Raw genomic sequence first — 18,846 nt, forward strand, 5'->3', positions numbered from 1 at the left:
AGGTGTCCATGATCAGTTGCCATGAAAAAAGATCAAATGCTCCACTGTTTTTCAGGGATGTTATTAATGCTTTCCCATCACACTTTGCCAGCCCTTTGTGTGATGTTAAACTGATGACAAACTTCCTTGTCAATTCCCTGAAAAGGATTTTCTGAGGGACTGGTCCTCAGACCCACACAGTGGATAAAACAAGCTGTCGAAATTGCGCCAGCCCCTTTACCAGAGAGGTGGTGTTTTTCAAACTGCAGTTTGCAATCTATTAATTGGTTGAAAAATCAGTTGAGTGGGTGTGACAAGTATCTTTTTTAAAAAATGAAATAAAATAAAAATAGGAAATACCAAAACGCTTCACGCTTACTAGGTGTGAGTGACTAGGATCAGTGTAGTTCTGTGAACTTCGGTTTTTTTGTTCTGCATGGGTATACACAACTAAGCTGGGCTGTCTTGACGTAAAACATATTTCTTGCTGTGGGTTCAGGAGCAGACGTTTGAAAAGCCGCCATGCTAATGGAGTCACGACTCGGGTGTCTTGTTTAAAAGTTATTTCCCTCGTTACCTGCTGACATCTGTTTTGTGTGTCCTGCCAATTGGAACTTCCACCTGCTCTGGGTGAAATACTCAAAATTAGTAGAGTTTGAGTTAATGAGGTTTGTATATTAAGCAAAATAAACAACAGTGCAGTTCAACTCGCATGCATCCTCCTGAAGATTCCTGAGTGGAGGCTGCTGGGCCCACTTCTCCACGAGTGACTTCTCCATGTCACTGCCAGAGGCTTCGGTCCACTTGGCCAAAGTGGTTTTCTTTCCCTGGTGGAAAGCCCTGGGCAGCCCTTGAAACCTGTGACTAAGAGAAGCAAAGCATGAACGGATGAACCATTGGCGCCTGCCCCGGCTGAATCATTCCTGTGCACTCTGTGAACCTCATCTCACTTCATCAGTGAGTCCCCAGGTAGGACTCTGGCCTGAGGACGGACGCAGGGCTGGGGCCAACTCCAGGTCTCCACACAGGAAAGGTTTATGGTGTGGTCCTCTGTCTAGAGGAGCATCCGAGGGACATGTCCTGAATCCTCACTCCTGTAACAAGCACGAGTCCTTTATTTAACATGTGGATTTGGGGTAGGCCTGGGGCTGTTGGAGACTGGGGGGTCTCTGGCCCCGCTTTGGCCTCACCACTGAGTGTGGACCCAGAAGAAATCTAAGCCCTCCCCTCCCCGCGACCAGGCCCATAAGGAATCCACTCTAGAACCTTGTGGATTTCGGGTTCCAGGAGCTGCCATGATGACCAGTTCTGACTTTGCTCTTTCTTCCCAGGCTGTGTCTGGGGCGGCCCAGTTTACTTGAGTCTTGTGATTCACTTGAAATCTGTAATTACAAAGTCAACAATAACTAGAGTTCCCAAACTGAGGGGGTGTTTTTAGGCCAGAAGCATAAACTGAGGCCACTGGTGGGTGAACCGGCGTGGAGGAATGTGTCCAGCCTGTCCATCCACAGTGGGGACTGGGATTTCTGGAGGCTGGAAGGATCTACTTCGTCCTGTAATTGTCACATCTCCTCCGTGCTGGGGAACAGGGATAAAAAGAGCAGCAGATTGACAAATTTAGGTTCCTCTTACACCTCTAGCTAACCAGTTGTTTTAAGATGCTAATTTCCATGAGTGACTTGCAACGTAGGTGATTTTTCATAACTTCCAAGTATGAATTTCCCTCTATTTTTCAATGTGGACCCAGATAAGCTCACTTCACAGGGGGGATCTAACTGTACTACGTGCTGACACCTAAGATGACATTCTTGGAACTTCTTCAAGTAAAAATTCGTTTCTTTGTAATTAGCAGGCTTCCTAAATAACCCTGCTTTATCAGGGTAACAAGAGTTTGCAGTACGCCAGCTGGACTGTCCTTCTGAAGGGGGCGAGGAGAGGCGGAGCTGGCTTAAGGAGTCCTGAGGACGTGACTGAAGCCCGGACAGGCGAGGGTCACCGGGCTCCCTCCTGACCCTGGGGCCCGTCCCTGCACCTCTCAGATGGTGTTCTAGGGGATAATAATAGGCACCCGCCGGCTTAAGTCAGTGGGTTCACATGAGACCGGAGGCCCCGGTGGAAGCGAGGCCTGCGGGGGCGGGGGGCGCTCCGGCGCCAGAGCCGGGGTGGCTGCCCCGGTGGCTCTGTGACAGGAAACGGCCTTTCCTCCCGTGCTGTTTCTTTTTGAGTGTGAGGCAAACTACAAAATTCCCCCACAGATGGTGAAGGAACCAAAATCGGACACTGTCACTCGCCTGGGGGGATTTTACTCCTCAGAGGGACCACTTGACTCTGCAACTGCGAGTGCAGAAACTGTGCCCCAGCACACAGGCTGCTCTGGGCAGCCACTTCCAGGCTCCCCGGAAAGGCCCCTCAGACCCAGGGCCTCGCTCTGACCCCGCACCCTCGGGAAGTAATTTGAATAGGCAGGGGTCTGTGTGAAGTTGCTAGTTAGGTGATGGGACTCAGGCAGACGTGGCATCTGTTGATTCCCCAAAGAAAACAGAAATCAGGAAAGGATTAAGGAAGACTCCCCAGTTTGTCCAGAGCCTTGATTCCACTTTTCCCCACCATCTTTATGGATAAAAGAGATTGATTTTGCCCCAGGATCAGTAAAAACTAACATCCATTTATGTGTCTTTACAGCCTTTCCTTCATCCATCCAGACACTATGGCATTCACTGGACAGTTGAGGAGTGGTGTTTGCCCAAGCCCAGTCCACCTGTAAACCCCCAAAAGCTGCCTAGCCCTGGGCCCAGGGGCACTGCAGCTGCCTATCCTGTGAGCCCCACTAACGTGGCTGGTACCTGCCTTGGAAGGCATCTCCCCCACTCTCCTCCTTTTTAACCTCACCCTGCCTGAGCTTTGACCCCCTGGGATGGACTTGGACACAGGGCAGCCATGAACTCGCTGAATTTGTCTTCAGAATTGTGTGTTCCGAGGTTTTTGCCCCTGGACAAGGACCCAGCTGTCACCATATTGTCAAAAGACCTGAAACCCCAATAATGCAATAGCATCTCTGACATTTGCCCAGAAAAACAAGACATTCTAAACGTACAACTCCTGATACCTTTTGTAATCAGGCGAAATCCAGTAGCATCGTTTAGCTACACACGTAGAAGTTAGTTAGCATCCTTTCAAAAGCGCTGGAATTTTTTCCAAGCCATTCCCTGCCACTCACAACCCCTCATCACACCTTGCTGTTGAATGCCCCGCCGTCACCATCTCCACTGCCCTCCCTCGTCCTCCCCTCCCCAACTCTGTTCCCCCTACGCCCACCTCTCTCCCCCGACCCTTCCTCCGTCCACCACTTTCCACCTCCTGGGTGGTGAAGGGTGTCACTTAGCCCCAGACCCAGCTGTTAAGCAAAGACTGACTAGAAGGCAGCCTCCGTGGGCTGGGAACAGATGCCAACACCTCTAGATTGCATCGTAACCCCAGGATCCACGTCTTTCTTGGCCCTGCCGGCTCTCCGAAGTCACACACTGTCACTTTTGCCGTTCCTTGTGATTCCAGGCAAGTCACCAGCCTGCCCAGTTTCAGGGGAGGGGATGCAGATCCCACCTGTCAATAGGAAGAGCATCCAGGGCACACTGTGGAGACACATGTGGGACAGGAAATATCACCAGGCCATCCTGGAAATGCCTTCGCCATAGCAGGGTGCCCTGGAAGCAGCACTGGAGAGGGATTTGGGGGCATGTGGTCTGTGGTGGTTGTTTAGTCATGCAGTCGTGTCCAACTCTTTGCAACCCCATGGACTGCAGCACGCCAGGCCTCCCTGTCATTCACCATCTCCCAGAGTTTGCGCAAACTCATGTCCATTGAGTCAGATGTCGTCCAACCATCTCATCCTCTGTCTCTCCTTTCTCCTCCTGCCCTCAATCTTTCCCAGCATCAGGCGTTTTCCAAGAGTCAGCTCTTCGCATCAGGTGGTGAAAGTATTAGAGCTTTAGCTTCTGCATCAGTCCATCCAATGAATATTCAGGGTTGATCTTTAGGATTGACAGGTTTGATCTCTGTGCTGTCCAAGGGACTCTCAAGCATCTTCTCCAACACCACAGTTCAAAAGTATTTATTCTGTGGTGCTCAGCTTTCTTTATGGTCCAACTCTCACATCCATACACGACCACTGGAAAAACCACAGCTCTGACCAGACGGACCTTTGCTGGCAAAGCGATGTCTCTGCTTTTTAATTCACTGTCTAGGTTTGTCATAGTTGTTCTTCCAAGGAGCAAGAGTCTTTAATTTCATGGCCACCGTCACCATCCACAGTGACTTTGGAGCCCAAGAAAATGAAATCTGTCACTGCTTCCAGTTTTCCCCCATCCACTTGCCACAAAGTGATGGGACCGAATGGGACCGTGATCTTAGTTTTTTGAATGTTGAGTTTTAAGCCAGATTTTTCATTCTACTCTTTCACCTCCATCAAGAGGCTCTTTAGCTCCTCTTCACTTTCTGCCATTAGAGCAATACCATCTGCGTATCTGAGGCTGTTGATATTTCTCCCAGTAATCTTGATTCCAGCTTGTAATTCATCCAGTCTGGCATTTCGCATGATGTACTCTATGTAGAAGTTAAATAAGCAGGGTGACAATATACAGCCTTGTAGTATTCCTTTCCCAATTTTGAACCAGCGTCTGCTTTCAATAAAAACCTGAGAGGAAGGGAGGGAAGGAAGGAGAGAGTGGGAGGAAAGGGGAAAGAGTCCAGCACGGGTGTGGATCAGGTGAAGTCTGACCCCAGACTGGTGTCCGGTGGGCTTGGGAGCACAAATCAAACCACAGCTACCTGCTCCCTGCAGAAAGGGGGCCAGCCTTTTGTACCCTCACCCAGGCAGAGAGGAGGGATATAAACTGGGGGTGTGACTCTCGAGCTGAAGCCTCTCTCTGGAGGAGAGGGCAGCTGGATTCCTGGCCAGCGCTCACAGCAGCTGGGAAATCGATGTGTGCCAGCCCCGGGCTCTGTGGTGGTTTGCAGAATGGCTACAAGTTCCACCTATCCCTGCATTCATGTCCTTCTCTTTCGATCAAGAGGAGTCTGTTCCCTACTCCTTCAGTCTGGGTTTGGCCATGGGACTAGCTTTGGCCAATGAGACATTAGCAAACAAGATGCATGCAGAGGTCTGAACAGTGCTTGTGCAGGGACCTTCCTGGTGGTCTAGAGGTTGCTGCTGCTGCTGCTAAGTCACTTCAGTTGTGTCCGACTCTGTGTGACTCCATAGATGGAAGCCCACCAGGATCCCCCGTCTCTGGGATTCTCCAGGCAAGAACACTGGAGTGGGTTGCCATTTCCTTCTCCAATGTGTAAAAGTGAAAAGTGAAAGTGAAGTCGCTCAGTCGTGTCCGACCCTTAGCGACCCTACGGACTGCAGCCTACCAGGCTCCTCCATCCATGGGATTTTCCAGGTAAGAGTTAATGCAATGGGTGTGGGTTCAATTCCTGACCCCTGCGGGAACTAAGATTCCACATGCTATGTGGCATGGCTAAAAAAATATTTTAAAAAAATTAGAACATATTGTCTCCTTGTTTAAAAAGTGCTTGTGTATGTATTGGTTTATGCTCTCCAGTGGCACTTGGAACCTTGAGGCTATGGGAACAAATCCAAGCCAACTCCCAAGGAACCACATAGAAGGGACCCAAGGCATTCTAGCCAATAGCTTTCATTTGCCTTCAGCTGCCAGAAATGTGTGTCAGGCCATCCTGAGTCATGCAGCCTCAGCTGGGCCACATGAGTGAGCCCAGGCAAGACCAGTAGAACCACTCAGCTGAGCCCAGCCCAAATTGCCAACTCACAGAATCAAAGTGTTATAAATGCTTGTTATTTGAAGAGATTAAGTTTCTCAATTGTTTCCTACACATCAAAGCTGACTAATACAGGCATCAACGGTGTCCACTATAGAAATCTAGCTTCCCTAAAGGCTTGCTGCTGCTGCTGCTGCTGCTAAGTCGCTTCAGTCGTGTCAGACTCTGTGCGACCCCATAGACGGCAGCCAACAGGCTCTGCCATCCCTGGGATTCTCCAGGCAAGGACACCCCCTATAATTGCAGGGAAGGAGAAAAAGAGGGACTTTCTCCTGGGTCTGGTCCTGGCCCTCTAACTCTGGCATGCTACTCACACTGATCTGCAGCGTGAGTCAAAGACCAAGGCTATTCCCTGCATAGCCAGAGGCCACCACCCCATAAATGAAACCCGTTGCCAAGTTGGAGGCTTGGGGGCACTAGGATCCTGGAGGTATGTAGGAACAAGCCCTCAAGGAATTCCCAGAGTAATGATCTCCAAGCCCATACTTTTTGCCCTTAGGTCTCTGACCTCTGGAGCCCCAAACTTGGGATCCAGGTAAAAGTCAGGGTCACTGGGTCATCTTTCCAGCTGCTACAGCTTCAAATTAGATCCAGGGAGCTTTGTCAGCAGGTTTGGGAAATGCCAAGCTGCCCCTTGCAAAATATTTTTTGGGTCTCTTGGATAAGGATTTCAATATTAAATGTTAAGATTTGCTATGATTAAATTCTCACTGGGCACAAGGAAAGAGCTGTAACTACATTTCAATGTAGAATTTGAAGGGATTTAGTGATTTTCCATTAATTTTTTTTAAATGTCAAAGGTATATATCTTTCTTCGAGGACTCAGCCTATGGCAAATTTCAGATTTAAAAAGACCCAGCAATGGACTTATAAGACCCAAAAGGGGAGGTGAAAATCTACAATTCAAAAATTATGAAGCCGCTAAGTTTTCAGTTAATTCAAAAATCACCTCAGTGGAAAATTTTGTAAGCTTTCCATGCATAATCAAAGAGATCTGGTTTGGAATTGCAACTGAAATGAACCATCGTAAGAGCTTGCTTTCTGACTCAAATGATCAACTTCAGATCAAAGGCGCTGGTGAATGATCAGATCTCATTACTGAGAACCCAAACGAAGGACCCCGGTGATGCTATAACAAGGAGACAGGTCCAGCCCTCTCCCTCCCCTTCCCAGCCTCTCTCCCTCTCCTCAGCCCAGCCTTGCTGCCAGGAACCTATGCAGAAGGTGCAGTCTTCAATTTTATGGAGCAATGAGGTTTGTAGCAAATATTTATTAGCTGTTTAGTAAATACAATTAGAATTCTGGCAGCACTTGGCACGGCTATTTTATTAGAATTAGCTAAGGTTTACTTGCAAGTCTAAATGGATACCACAGAGCAGAGCGGTGCAGACATGAATGTGCAAATGAGGAACTGGTGCTGATCACGGCAGGAGAGCAGGGTCCTCCTGCCCCTGGGAGCAAAGGGCCTGGTCAGGGGGCACAAGCCAGGGCAGCAGTCCACCTCTGCGGCCTTCTATACCCTCTGCACGCAGGCACCTTCATCTCTCCCTAGCACAGCGTCGGGGGAGAAGTGGGCCTGCAGGTGCCCTCTCAGGGCAGGGCTGGGAGCATCCTCTCCAGAACACAGGTGGCTGGATCTGCCCAAGGTTTCAGAGCCACAGACAGCGCAGCCCAAACCACAACCTCCTAACTCCCACTCCAGTGCTCGGAACACTCTAAGCCCGCCCGCTAACCCTTAAATAACCATGTGCTTCCACCTTGGAAAAAGGACTCTCACCCATGACACCACTCCTGGGTATCTACTCTAGAGGAACAAAAACTTCCATTCTCTGCAGCACTGGTCACAGTAGCCAAAAGCCAGAGACAACCCCGTGCCCGGCAGCTGATGGCCGGATAAATGCCGCGTGGTGTGTCCATGCCACGCGCGACGGGTGAAAGGAACAAAACACTGTCACTCACTGTACATGCACGAACCTTGACATCACCATGTTAAGTGGAAGACGCCAGACACAAAGGTCTACACGCTGTAGGATTCCAGTATATAAATGTCCAGAATCGGCCAATCTAGAGACAGAGAGTAAACCAGTGGTTGCCTGGGGCTGGAGGGAGGGAAACAGGAGGCGACCACTCAGCCTGAGTGGTTTCTTCTGGGGTAATGAACTTGTTCTACAATTGAGAGTGGTGATGGTTGCACAACCTTGCAAATATACCAACAACCACTGAATTGTACACTTCAAAAGAGTGGATTGTATGGTATGCAAATTACATTCAAGTTTTTAGAAAGGACTTTCTCTGGACGGGCATGGGTGACACTGTGAGCTCCGGGTCCAACCCCGGCTCCCCTACTGACCAGCTGTGGAGCTTTGGGTGATTTATCTCGGCCTCTGCCCTCCCGTCTCCCCAGCTCTGGAGCTGCCGAGGTGATCAAGTGAGCCACCTGGGGAGCTGGGCTTGGGCCCAGTGAAGTGAAGTGAAGTCGCTCAGTCCTGTCCGACTCTTTGCGACCCCATGGACTGTAGCCTACCAGGTTTCTCAGTCCATGGGATTTTCCAGGCAAGAGTACTGAAGTGGGTTGCCATTTCCTTCTCCAGGGCTTGGAACCAGCAGGGCTTTTAAACAAGGCAGCCCTCAGGATACACTCAAAGGGAGGTCCTTCCAGTTTCTAGAAGTTTCTAGAAAGAATCTTCTCCCTCAGGGACCTCAGACTGACCTCAACCCTGGCAGAGCGCAGCGCCATCTGAGAGTTTTGCCACAATAAGGTACAAGTGGCTATGACGACAGCCTTCGGCAGAAGGGTGTATCCCAGACCCCACAGGCCCACTTTGCTGACAGAGCCCACCTTTGCGCGGGAGTCCGTGCCCTGCCCGGGGTGCCTCAGAAGTAATTGCTGATTGGCTAAACCCATGGTTCTCCTAGCCAATGATTGGCGTAGCCCAGAGCACGTGACCCAATCCTAGCCAATGAGACGGGGGAGGCTGGCTTCTGAGGGATACTGAGAAAGGTTTCTTGGCTGATAAGCAACAGAGAGCAGAGATGACTTGTTTCGTTTTTCTGTTGGATGGGGCTGCAGGTGGCACAGAATCGTGTCAGCCACTTTGCAGCCACCTGAGTAGGTCAGGGCAAGAGGCGGAGAATGGCTCTTCAAGATGCCACCGTGGGGGACTTCCCTGTGTGGTCCAGTGGTTAAGAATCCACCTTCCGCTGCAGGGGACCTGGGTTCGATCCCTGTTTGGGGAGATAACATGCCCCATGCAGGGTGTGGGTGTGGTGGGGGACAACTAAGTCCTCAAGCCACTACTACTGAACCCACATACCACACTAGAGAGAAGTCTGCACGCTGCAACGAAAGATCCTATGTGCTGCAACTAAATCCCAACACAGCAATAAATAAATATTTTATAAAAATAAAGTGAAAGGTGAAAGTCACTCAGTTGTGTCCGACTTTTTGTGACACATGGACTATATAGTCCATGGAATTCTCCAGGTCAGGATACTGGAGTGGGTAGCTTTTCCCCTCTCCAGGGGATCTTCCCAACCCAGGGACCAAACCCAGGACTCCCACATTGGAGGCAAATTCTTTACCAACTGAGCTATCAGGAAGCCCTGATAAAAATGAAATGATATATTTAAAAAAAGATGCCACTGTGGGATGAACTGGTCAGCACAGAGCTGCTCTCCCTGGGAAAGGACACGTGGCTCTCCTTGTTTAATCCAGTTGGATCTGTTGCTTGTAGCTGAAGTGTCCCAGCTGACAGTGTGTGAAGCGCAGAGGACCCCAGCCTGTAGTGACGAGGGGGTGATTTTGCTGATACAGGGCGTCTCGTGTCAGCAGAGGGACCGCCAATAGGCATATTTTCCCAATAGACTTCTAACTAAGCCACCAGGGTGTTTTCTCCTGGAGTCACGTGCTTTTCTTTCCAGGGCATGGCTTCAGAGAGTGTATTTCTTCTCCTTCTATGATGGATACGTGTGCTGGGCTCTAGGACTAGTTGCTGGAAAAGAAAACTGACGCCTTGCTTATGTATGAACTTCGCCATTCACTTGAAGTTTTCTCTGTGTGTCTGATCCTTGACCCTGAAATAGAGAGGATATCAAACCCCCGATGCTGTGACCTAGGACTCTTCTCAGGGGTACCCCAAGAGGCAGGAGCCGTCATCACACGCTTCCTTCTGGCTCAGGGAGGAGCTGCCGGGAGAAAGCTCCCATAAGGTCTTGGAGAGATGCTTGCTCTGGCCTGCAGCTTGAGGTCCCCTGTAGGAGACTGTGGTCTTGCAGAGCCCAGTCTGTCCTGGAAGTCAGGAGGCTGGGGCCAGCTCCACCTCTGCCTCAGTTTCTCCTGTTGACCAAGAGGCCTGGAGTATTTGCATCCCCCTCCTATCACAGGCGTGCTATGCTTCCACCATGATGGTGGCGGGTGGCAGGAGGAACAAAGGGCCACTCTCAGAGAAGAGTCCATTCATTCAGTCATTCTGTGACATAAGCCGGATTCCTGAGGCTCCACAGAGGCAGCAGTGGTTCAACTGCTTCTCCAGACCAGCTGGGGCCATCCAGACTCAGGAAGAGGGGCGGGGTCTTCAGGCAGTGAACTCGAGACGGGCTGGGACGGAGAGACGCCAAAGCGTCGTGAGCTCTGGACACAGAGGAGCGGCAGGGACACCCCTGGGGTCGTCACCAGCTGTGGTGGGAAGGTTGAGAGTGGCTCTGAATCCTACCTGTGGGCTCCGGGTACAGGTCGATGAAAGAAGACGGGCAGGATGCTCGAGTCTGTGGGCAGAGTGTAGACCGAGGTGGCCATGGGGTGGGCTGCTGTGACCAGCAGGCCTGGGGCCAGCAAAGCTGAGGGTCTGCAGCGAGCAGGTGGGAGGTCGGGGCTGATGTGAGGTGGGCTGAGGCTCTGTCAGCAACAGGACTTGGTGACCACCTGGCCATCAAGGGAGAAGTCGAGGTGGACGCTGAAGTTTCGAGGGCTCTGGCCTGGGCGCCTGGGGCGGGGGTGCAGGAAGAGTGGGTCTGGGGCAGGCAGGCGGCACAACCTTGGACATGGGCAGTTTGAGGCTCCCGTCCCATGGCCTGGGGAGACCCGAGGGAGCTGTGGGGCAGCGGGGGTACTGGAGCTCAGGGCTGGGGGCCTTGGACGTGCAGACAGGGGCCCCACAGTGGAGGAAATTCACCCACAGGGCCCCGGCCGGGCGGTCCTTCTCGGCAGGGAGCCTGGTGAGTCCTGGCCTCGCTGGGTTCCTGTGAGCTTGAACGCCTCGGAGGATGAGGGGAGAGTCAGGAGAGCGGGAAGGCGGCCTCGGTGGTAGGCGGCGCCCGAGGACACTCACCATTTAATTTAGGGTGGTAAAAACCACTCAGACTGAATTTCTCCCCGAGGTGCTGGGACTCCCCACTTTTAGAACGGGGTTAGCGCCAGCGAGAGCAAGACGAAGCCAGCTCGCTGGGAAACCATCCAGGTCTCCTCCGGGCCGGCTGGCTCCACCCTGGCCTCCGTCTCCCCGTGACCCACCGCGATCGTCGGACCTGTTCCCTCCCATGATGTCGCCCATGGAGCAGCCCTGACCCTTGAAACTGAGGCCCTGGGTGAGACAATGAGCCACTTTCAAGCCCCTGCTCCCCGCTCGCTCCTGCCTCCCAAACCGAGCCTCCTCTCCAAGCTTCCAGCAGAGATTTATAAAGATTTAATAGCTGAGGGCTGTAATGAGAGCTTAGATTATTAAGATCTCATTTCTCTTTGAAAATATCTCATGAAGTATTCTCTTAAATAATTAAAAGTAAATTCCACCTATCAAAATAAATGAAAAGGCATGTTTGGCTCTGGGGTGTCCTCGAGTGACTTCTCGGGCCACCAGCTCTCTTCTTTGTGCTCTGTCCCCAGAGGAATTGGCCAGAAGTCCTGGCCTTTCTAAATCCATTCTCTCCTTCTCTCAGGCCTGGGTTGTCCACAAGGACACTGGCCAAGTTACTGACCTTCCCAATATGCCACCATCCTGAAGATAGAGAGTCAGGCCCAAAAAAGTCATGCCGACATCAGATGTTGACGCCAATTGGCCAATCCTAAAATAAGGATTTATATATATATTCTGAGGATGCAGTTTTAGGAGGCGGAATTCAACCTCACTGGATGCCAGTGAGCTCATCACCTCCAAAAGCCAAGAGCTTGGACCACTCAGGCTCTCGTGCCCGGGGCCAGCGATGCCCCGCAGAGCCCTGATCTGAAAAACCAGGGGCTGCCGCTTTGTGCAGTCTGCTGGCTGGGCCCTCCCAGCAGCCCCACGGCCCCACAGCTCAGTCCTCCCGAAACCACCGCCAACACGTTACTCCGCTCCTGAGCTCACAGGCTGAGTCTGGATGCCGGAGCAGCTAATTAAAGAGTGCCGGGGCTGTGTCTGCCTCTAGGGGGGTGGATGTGTAAAAGCAAATAAGACACAGTCTTCCCTTGTGGCTCAGCCGTAAAGAATCCACCTGCCAATGCAGGAGCCGCAGGAGACTCGGGTTCGATCCTTGGGTTGGGAAGATCCCCTGGGGGAGGGCATGGCAACCCACTCCAGCATTCTTGCCTGGAGAATCCCATGGACAGAGGAGGATTCTTGCCTGGAGAATGCTATGGACAGAGGAGCCCGGCGGGCTACAGTCCATGGGGTCGCAGACAGCCGGACACGACTAAGTGACTGAGAACACATGCATTACCCTGAAAGGGCTTTGCTTTAGCGGGGAAGGAGCCAATACTCACCCACTGTGGTCAGTACAGGTGGGGGACCCAGGGCTCAGGCCTGGGGTCATCGAGTGGGGCTCCTCAGTGGAGGGGAGGCCTGAGCAGAGTGAGTCAGCCGAGGGGTCCAGGCAGGGGGCCCAGCAGAAGCAAGAGCTGGAGGGGGCACAGGTAGGGGAGGCCCGGGGGAGCCCCAGGAATGAGAGGCCTGGTTGAATGTACGCTGATGGGTATCCTGGAGAGTCCCTTGGGGACCCCATGGGGGCTGGACTAGGGGATCAGGGCAGATGGAGTGGGGGAGCAGGTTCAGGGCAGCACATGGCCACGAGCAGAAGCCTCAGTTTAGGGAGGTGACAGAGGCAGATGGGCTGGGGGCTGGTGAGCCAGGTGATGTTCCGGATGGCGGCTTGGATGGCTGGATTGATGGGGTTGCCACCCGCTGAAATGGGGGCCCGGGAGAAGTCACAGACCGTGCAAGAAGGGCTGGGCAGGGGCAGGTGCTGGGAAACAGCAGCAAAGCGAGTTTCCAGGACAACGTGGTTAATCATCCAGTGGTGTCCCTCCCAGGACCTGCAGGGTCAGGCTCTGTGCAGGCGGGGCCACACGGGCCATCAGCACCCGGGTCCCTGTGGCACACAGACCAGAGACCTCCGCCAGAAGACCTCCCCGCCCTGAGCGGAGGTAAAATCACCGATCAGACAAGGTGAGGCCCTCCAGAAATGCCAGGGGGCTTGGAGGCTTTTCGAAGGTGAAGCCTGGCTGAGCCTGGAGCGGGGAGATCCCTGGAGGAAGGGAGGGCCTGCGGGGAGAAACCCAGAGGTTGTCCGTGGGCGATGCTCATGTGAGCCAAACTGCCCTGTTAAATGGGCACCTGAGCTAGACGCCTCCCAGCAAGAGCAGGGCGAGGACAGCAGGAACCTTTCTGGGGCAGCCCCGTGTGTGAAGCACACAAGGTCGGAGTTCTGAGCAGGCTCCATTCTCAGTGCAGACACCTGAGACTCGTACACAGCAAAGGGACGCGATCTGGCTGACCAGTGTCTGTGATGGCTTCCTTTTGGGTGCTCTGAAGGGCCCTGGGGAAGGGGTGTCCCCTTCCGAATCGTGCTTGGGGGTCATGAGGGACAGTCCGGCCACACTTGCACTTGCCAAGAGGGAGTCCAGAAGACCTTTCACAAAACCACGGCTCTGGAGCGAGTGTGGGGACCGGAGCCCTCTGGGCAGGCGGCCCTGCGAAGGGAGGAGGTGCGGCCGGGCTGCAGGAGCCAGGACTGTGCGGGGCCTCGGCAGGATGGAGGTCTGTGCAGAGGCAGAGAGGGGGCCCTGTGCCTGGGCCCTGCGTGGTGGGGGAACTGGGAAGGGACGGTTCTGCCGAGAGCAAGGGGGTCAAGGTGCGAGAACATCGGGCTGCTGACTCCAGGGGGTCCCCAGGTGGCTTCGACCTCCAGCCCGCATGTGACCCAGGAAGCAGGCCAGGTGGACGGCCTTCAGCTTCAGTCACCTGCTTGCTGCTGCTGCTGCTAAGTCGCTTCAGTCGTGTCTGACTCTGTGCGACCCCACAGACGGCAGCCCACCAGGCTCCCCCGTCCCTGGGATTCTCCAGGCAAGAACACTGGAGTGGGTTGCCATTTCCTTCTCCAATGCATGAAAGTGAAAAGTGAAAGTGAAGTCGCTCAGTCGTGTTCGATTCAGCAACCCCATGGACTGCAGCCCACCAGGCTCCTCCATCCATGGGATTTTCCAGGCAAGAGTACTGAAGTGGGGTGCCATTGCCGTCTCCAGTCAACTGCTTAGGGCCCATCAATCTCTCGGGTTATGAGAGCATTCCAGTGACACAGGATGCAGGCCAGTTTTTCTGTGAAATAATCTAGGGGTGTTTATTGTAAGAACAGGGGCATGCTTACTCCTTGGAAGAAAAGTTATGACTAACCTAGATAGCATATTAAAAAGCAGAGAAATTTTTTTTCCAACAAAGGTCCATCTAGTCAAAGCTATGGTTTTTCCAGTAGTCATGCACGGTTGTGAGAGTTGGACCAAAAGGGAAACTGAGCGCTGAAGAATTGATGCTTTTGAACTGTGGTGCTGGAGAAGACTCTTGAGAGTCCCTTGAACTGCAAGGAGATCCAACCAGTCCATTCTAAAGGAGATCAATCCTGGGTGTTCATTGGAAGGACTGATGCTGAAGCTGAAACTCCAATATTTTGGCCACCTGATGCGAAGAACTGACTCATTTGAAAAGACCCTGATGCTGGGAAAGGTTGAAGGCAGGAGGAGGAGGGGACGACAGAGGATGAGATGGTTGGATGGCATCACCGACCCAATGGGCATGGGTTTGGGTAAACTCCAGGAGTTGGTGATGGACAGGGAGGCCTGGCGTGCTGCAGTCCATGGGGTCACAGAGTCGGACATGACTTAGCAACTGAATTGAACTGAACTGAACTGAAGGGCATGCCTCACTGATTGCACTTTGCAGATGCTGCACTTTTTACAAATGGGAGGTTTGTGGCCACTCTGCCTTGGGCAGGCCTGTGGGCACCGTCCTGCCAACAGCATTTGCTCACCTTGTGTATCTGTGTCACACTGTTGCTAATTCTTGAAACAGTTTGGGCTTTTTGTGATCATCTGTTCGGTGACCTGTGCCCAGTGATGTCCAGTGTGACTCCCATAGGCTCAGACGGTGATAAGGAACTTTTTAGCAATAAATTATTTTTTAATTGAGGCATATACTTCTTTTAGACATGATGCTATTTATTGCTCCATATTAACAGGCTACACCTTAGTGTGAACATGACTTCTATATGCACTGGGGAACCAGAGAATTCACATGAGTCCCTTCATGATGGCATTTGCATTACGGTTGTGGTCTGGGACGGAGCCCACGGTATTTCAGATCTGTCTGGACAATTTTTGTCTGTGGGTCTCAGTAAAGTTATTTTCATCTTGAGTTGGGAGAAAAACCATGAATGCCAAATTTTCCTAACTTGTCGCTGGGTTAAAAGAACCCTCCCAGGACTTCCCTGGTGGTCCAGTGGCTAAGACTCCGTGCTCGCGATGCAGGGGGCCTCGGTCCCATCCCTCGGTCAGGGAACTAGATTCCATTTGCTGCAGCTAGGACCTGGAGTGGCCAAATGAACATTTAAAAAAGAACTGTCCCCAGACCCTAGGTGTGCACCAGTTGCTCACTCTGGCCCCCAACCTCATCGATCCCTTGGGGCACCCCAACTCCCCTCCCCACTCAGCCGGCACCCCACCATCCAGCCCTGTCCCCAGTCTCTGGAGAAGGAAGACGTGGCCTTCGGTGGTGGCCTCGGCCTTGGCCCAGCTGGCTCTTCCCGATTCAAACCCTCCTGGGGAAGGAGGGGGGTGGTGAGGGACCAGGAGGGGACTTGGGAGCCCCTGAGCGTGGGTCCCAGAGAAGCCATAACGTACATCTGAAAAGGAAGAGCCTCTGCCCACTGGACACCACTAATAATAATAATAAAATAGTAATAGAGGCTGCCCCTCCCTTGATGCTGGGCCCAGCTCTCTGAGCGCACCTCAGAATCACCTCACTTGAGCCTCACTACTGCCCCACGGGAGCTTGCATCATCTCTGTTTTAGAGAGAATGATGAGGCCCAGAGAGGGGAAGTAACCCACCCAGGGTCACACAGCACCTGAACCCTGCAGCTGAGATCTGAGCGCAGCTGCGGGAGCCTGGGCCTCCCGCCTCCCACATCACCAGCGGCCCCAGCAGTGAGCCGAGCTCAAGGGTAAGCTCACGACTCAGCAAGCACACACAGCATCAAAGCAGACACTTGGCGATGGGCTTGGTCTGTCTTCCCAGCCCCTAACAACCCCGCGACGGGCTCCTGGGGTCTCAGTGACCGCACGTCAGAGACCTCCATGAGTCCTGACCCCGCAGCCCCCTGACCCCTCTCCCAGTCTGGGCACTGATGGAGCCGCACTGGGATGTCTGGCCTCCTCTGATCAGGTCACGCCATGACCTCTTCCTTGTTCCGCTCGTGGGAGACCAGGTTCCAGGGGGCCTCTGAGTCGCTCCCCACAGAGCCCGTCCTGTGAGGTCCTGGTGCTGAAAAGCAAAAGCCTTTGCTGATCTTTAGCCCTCCAGGCGTTTGTAGAAGCAGACCTCCTTGTCAGCATCACGGCCTTCTTTTCCAGGGCCAGACCCCAAGGCCCAGATCTGACGTGTTCTCTGGGTATCCCTGTCCTGAACCCCAATTTCTGCACAGCCCCGGTGGACAGTGCCGGGTGAGGCTAGGTCCTGTGTCAGGCCCGCCCCAGCTGGTCACAGATTTCTGGCCCCAGATGTCACAGTTTTCTCAGAAGCCAGGAAGACCACCCTGCCCCTCCCAGTAGAAAGTACTGCAGTGTTAACCCCCCCAGGGGTGACCCTCAACCAACTGGACCGGGAGCCACTGGATAAACACCAGCCTCCCCTCCTTCTGACCAGCCATCCTGAGGCGTGTGATACACGCTTTCTGGGCGTCTACAGCAGCCTAAGCCCCGGGAGCCCCTGGGACAACAGGGCATTCTCTCTGCCTGCAGGCTCCCCCCGCCTCCCGGGGTCCCCTAGACGGAACTGCTTGCCCCCAAGCTCTTTTTTTTCAACTTCTGCTTCCCAGGCACTCACTGCGCCCCGGGACCTCTCTGAGCCCCAACCTCCTGACCCACGAGGGGGCTTAAAAGACCGCACGGCCACCTCGGGAGGTCAGACAGCTGAGCCCGGTGTGGCCTGGGCTGTGACCACAGGGCGCCGGACCCTGCAAACTCCAGGGCAAGACACGGAAGCTGAGGAACGCCCGAACGCGGAGTCTCACTCCTGGTATTTGTGGTTGCCTGGTGTATTCTTATTTGTTGATTGTTGATATAATTTTTGTTGATTTGCTGATTATCATTTGTTGATTCCGGGTCTGCACAGCCACAAATATTCATGTATCTCCAACCACATTCCCTGCTGTTTGCTGGCTCATTCAAGCAAACCCCAGAACATCCTGCCTACATGCTCGCCCCCCGGATGGTGGACAGGGAGAGGGCCCTTCCCCTGCCCACTCTGGGAGAACACACACTGATTAGTGGGAAAGGTGTCACCAGCGGGTAAGCAGCTCACAGCAGGGTCAGCTCCGGCCAGCTCTGCGCATTCAGAAAGCCGACCGCAGTGGAGGGGCCCCGCTCCACGCAGGCGCCGCTGAGGCTTTGGGATGGGCTTCCCTGATAGCTCAGTTGGTAAAGAATCTGCCTGCAATGCAGGAGACCCCAGTTTGATCCCTGGGTCAGGAAGATCCCCTGGAGAAGGGAATGGCTACCCACTCCAGTATTCTGGCCTGGAGAAGTCCATGGACTACACAGTCCATGAGGTCACAGAGTCGGACACCACTGAGCGACTTTCACTTTCACCCCTGGGCAGCTACACACCTTGCTGCTCCCTCTTCCCTGGGTCCAGCCCCCGGGATTGGCACCTACCAGTTGCCACCTGGGTTGTCGCAATAAATCGTGACACACCAGCATGCAAAGGAGTGTGTGCAGAACGGGTGACAGCCAGCGCCATCCCTGAGGAGGCCCAACACGGCTGCTTACGGCGGGCACATGGCGCAGGTACAATGGTTGGCAGCACGGAATGCAGGCAGCTGGCACAGGGCCCTGAGTTTTTTTTAATTAATTAATCGATTAATTAGCTTCGGCCGTGCTGGGTCTTCGCAGCTGCGTGTGGACATTTCTCGAGTCTCGTCCAGCGGGAGCTCCTCTTTCGTGCAGACGAAGGCTTCGCACTGCGGTGGCTTCTCTAGCTGTGGATCACGGGCTTCAGCAGTCGTGGCTCTGGGCTCCAGAGCACAGCAGCTTAGTGGCCCCGTGGCATGCAGGATCGCCCCAGACCAGGGACGAGCCTGGGTCCCCTGCATTGGCAAGTGGATTCTTTACCGCTGAGCTCCTAGGGAAGCCCTTCTGCCTTTTATTTATTTTTTATGAAGATTATATTTTTTTAATGGGTTTTAATTTTTTTAATCTATTTTTAGCCACATTTTTTGTATGTGGCATGTGGAACTTCCCTAACCAGGCATAGAACCTGTGCCCCCTGCAGTGGAAACAGAGCCTTAACCACTGGCTCAGCAGGGAAGTCCCAGCCCTGCTTCTTTCACAGCGACTCCAGGTCCGGCTCTGTGGCACTTGCAGCCTTGAGGTGCAGCCTGGTCCAGATGCTGGCTGGGCCCTGATGCCCAGCTCTGCGGAAGAAATCGCTGACCCGGGAGCTGGAGGATGCAGGGCAGAGTGCTGCTGCGGGCGGAGAGTCTCTGGGGCCCGGAGAGGCTGGGACAGTGTTTAC

The sequence above is a fragment of the Moschus berezovskii genome, chromosome 21 (assembly GCF_049115385.1).
Source record: "Moschus berezovskii isolate FMDL1 chromosome 21, NW_MosBer_1.0, whole genome shotgun sequence".
In the NCBI taxonomy this organism is placed as follows: Eukaryota; Metazoa; Chordata; class Mammalia; order Artiodactyla; family Moschidae; genus Moschus; species Moschus berezovskii.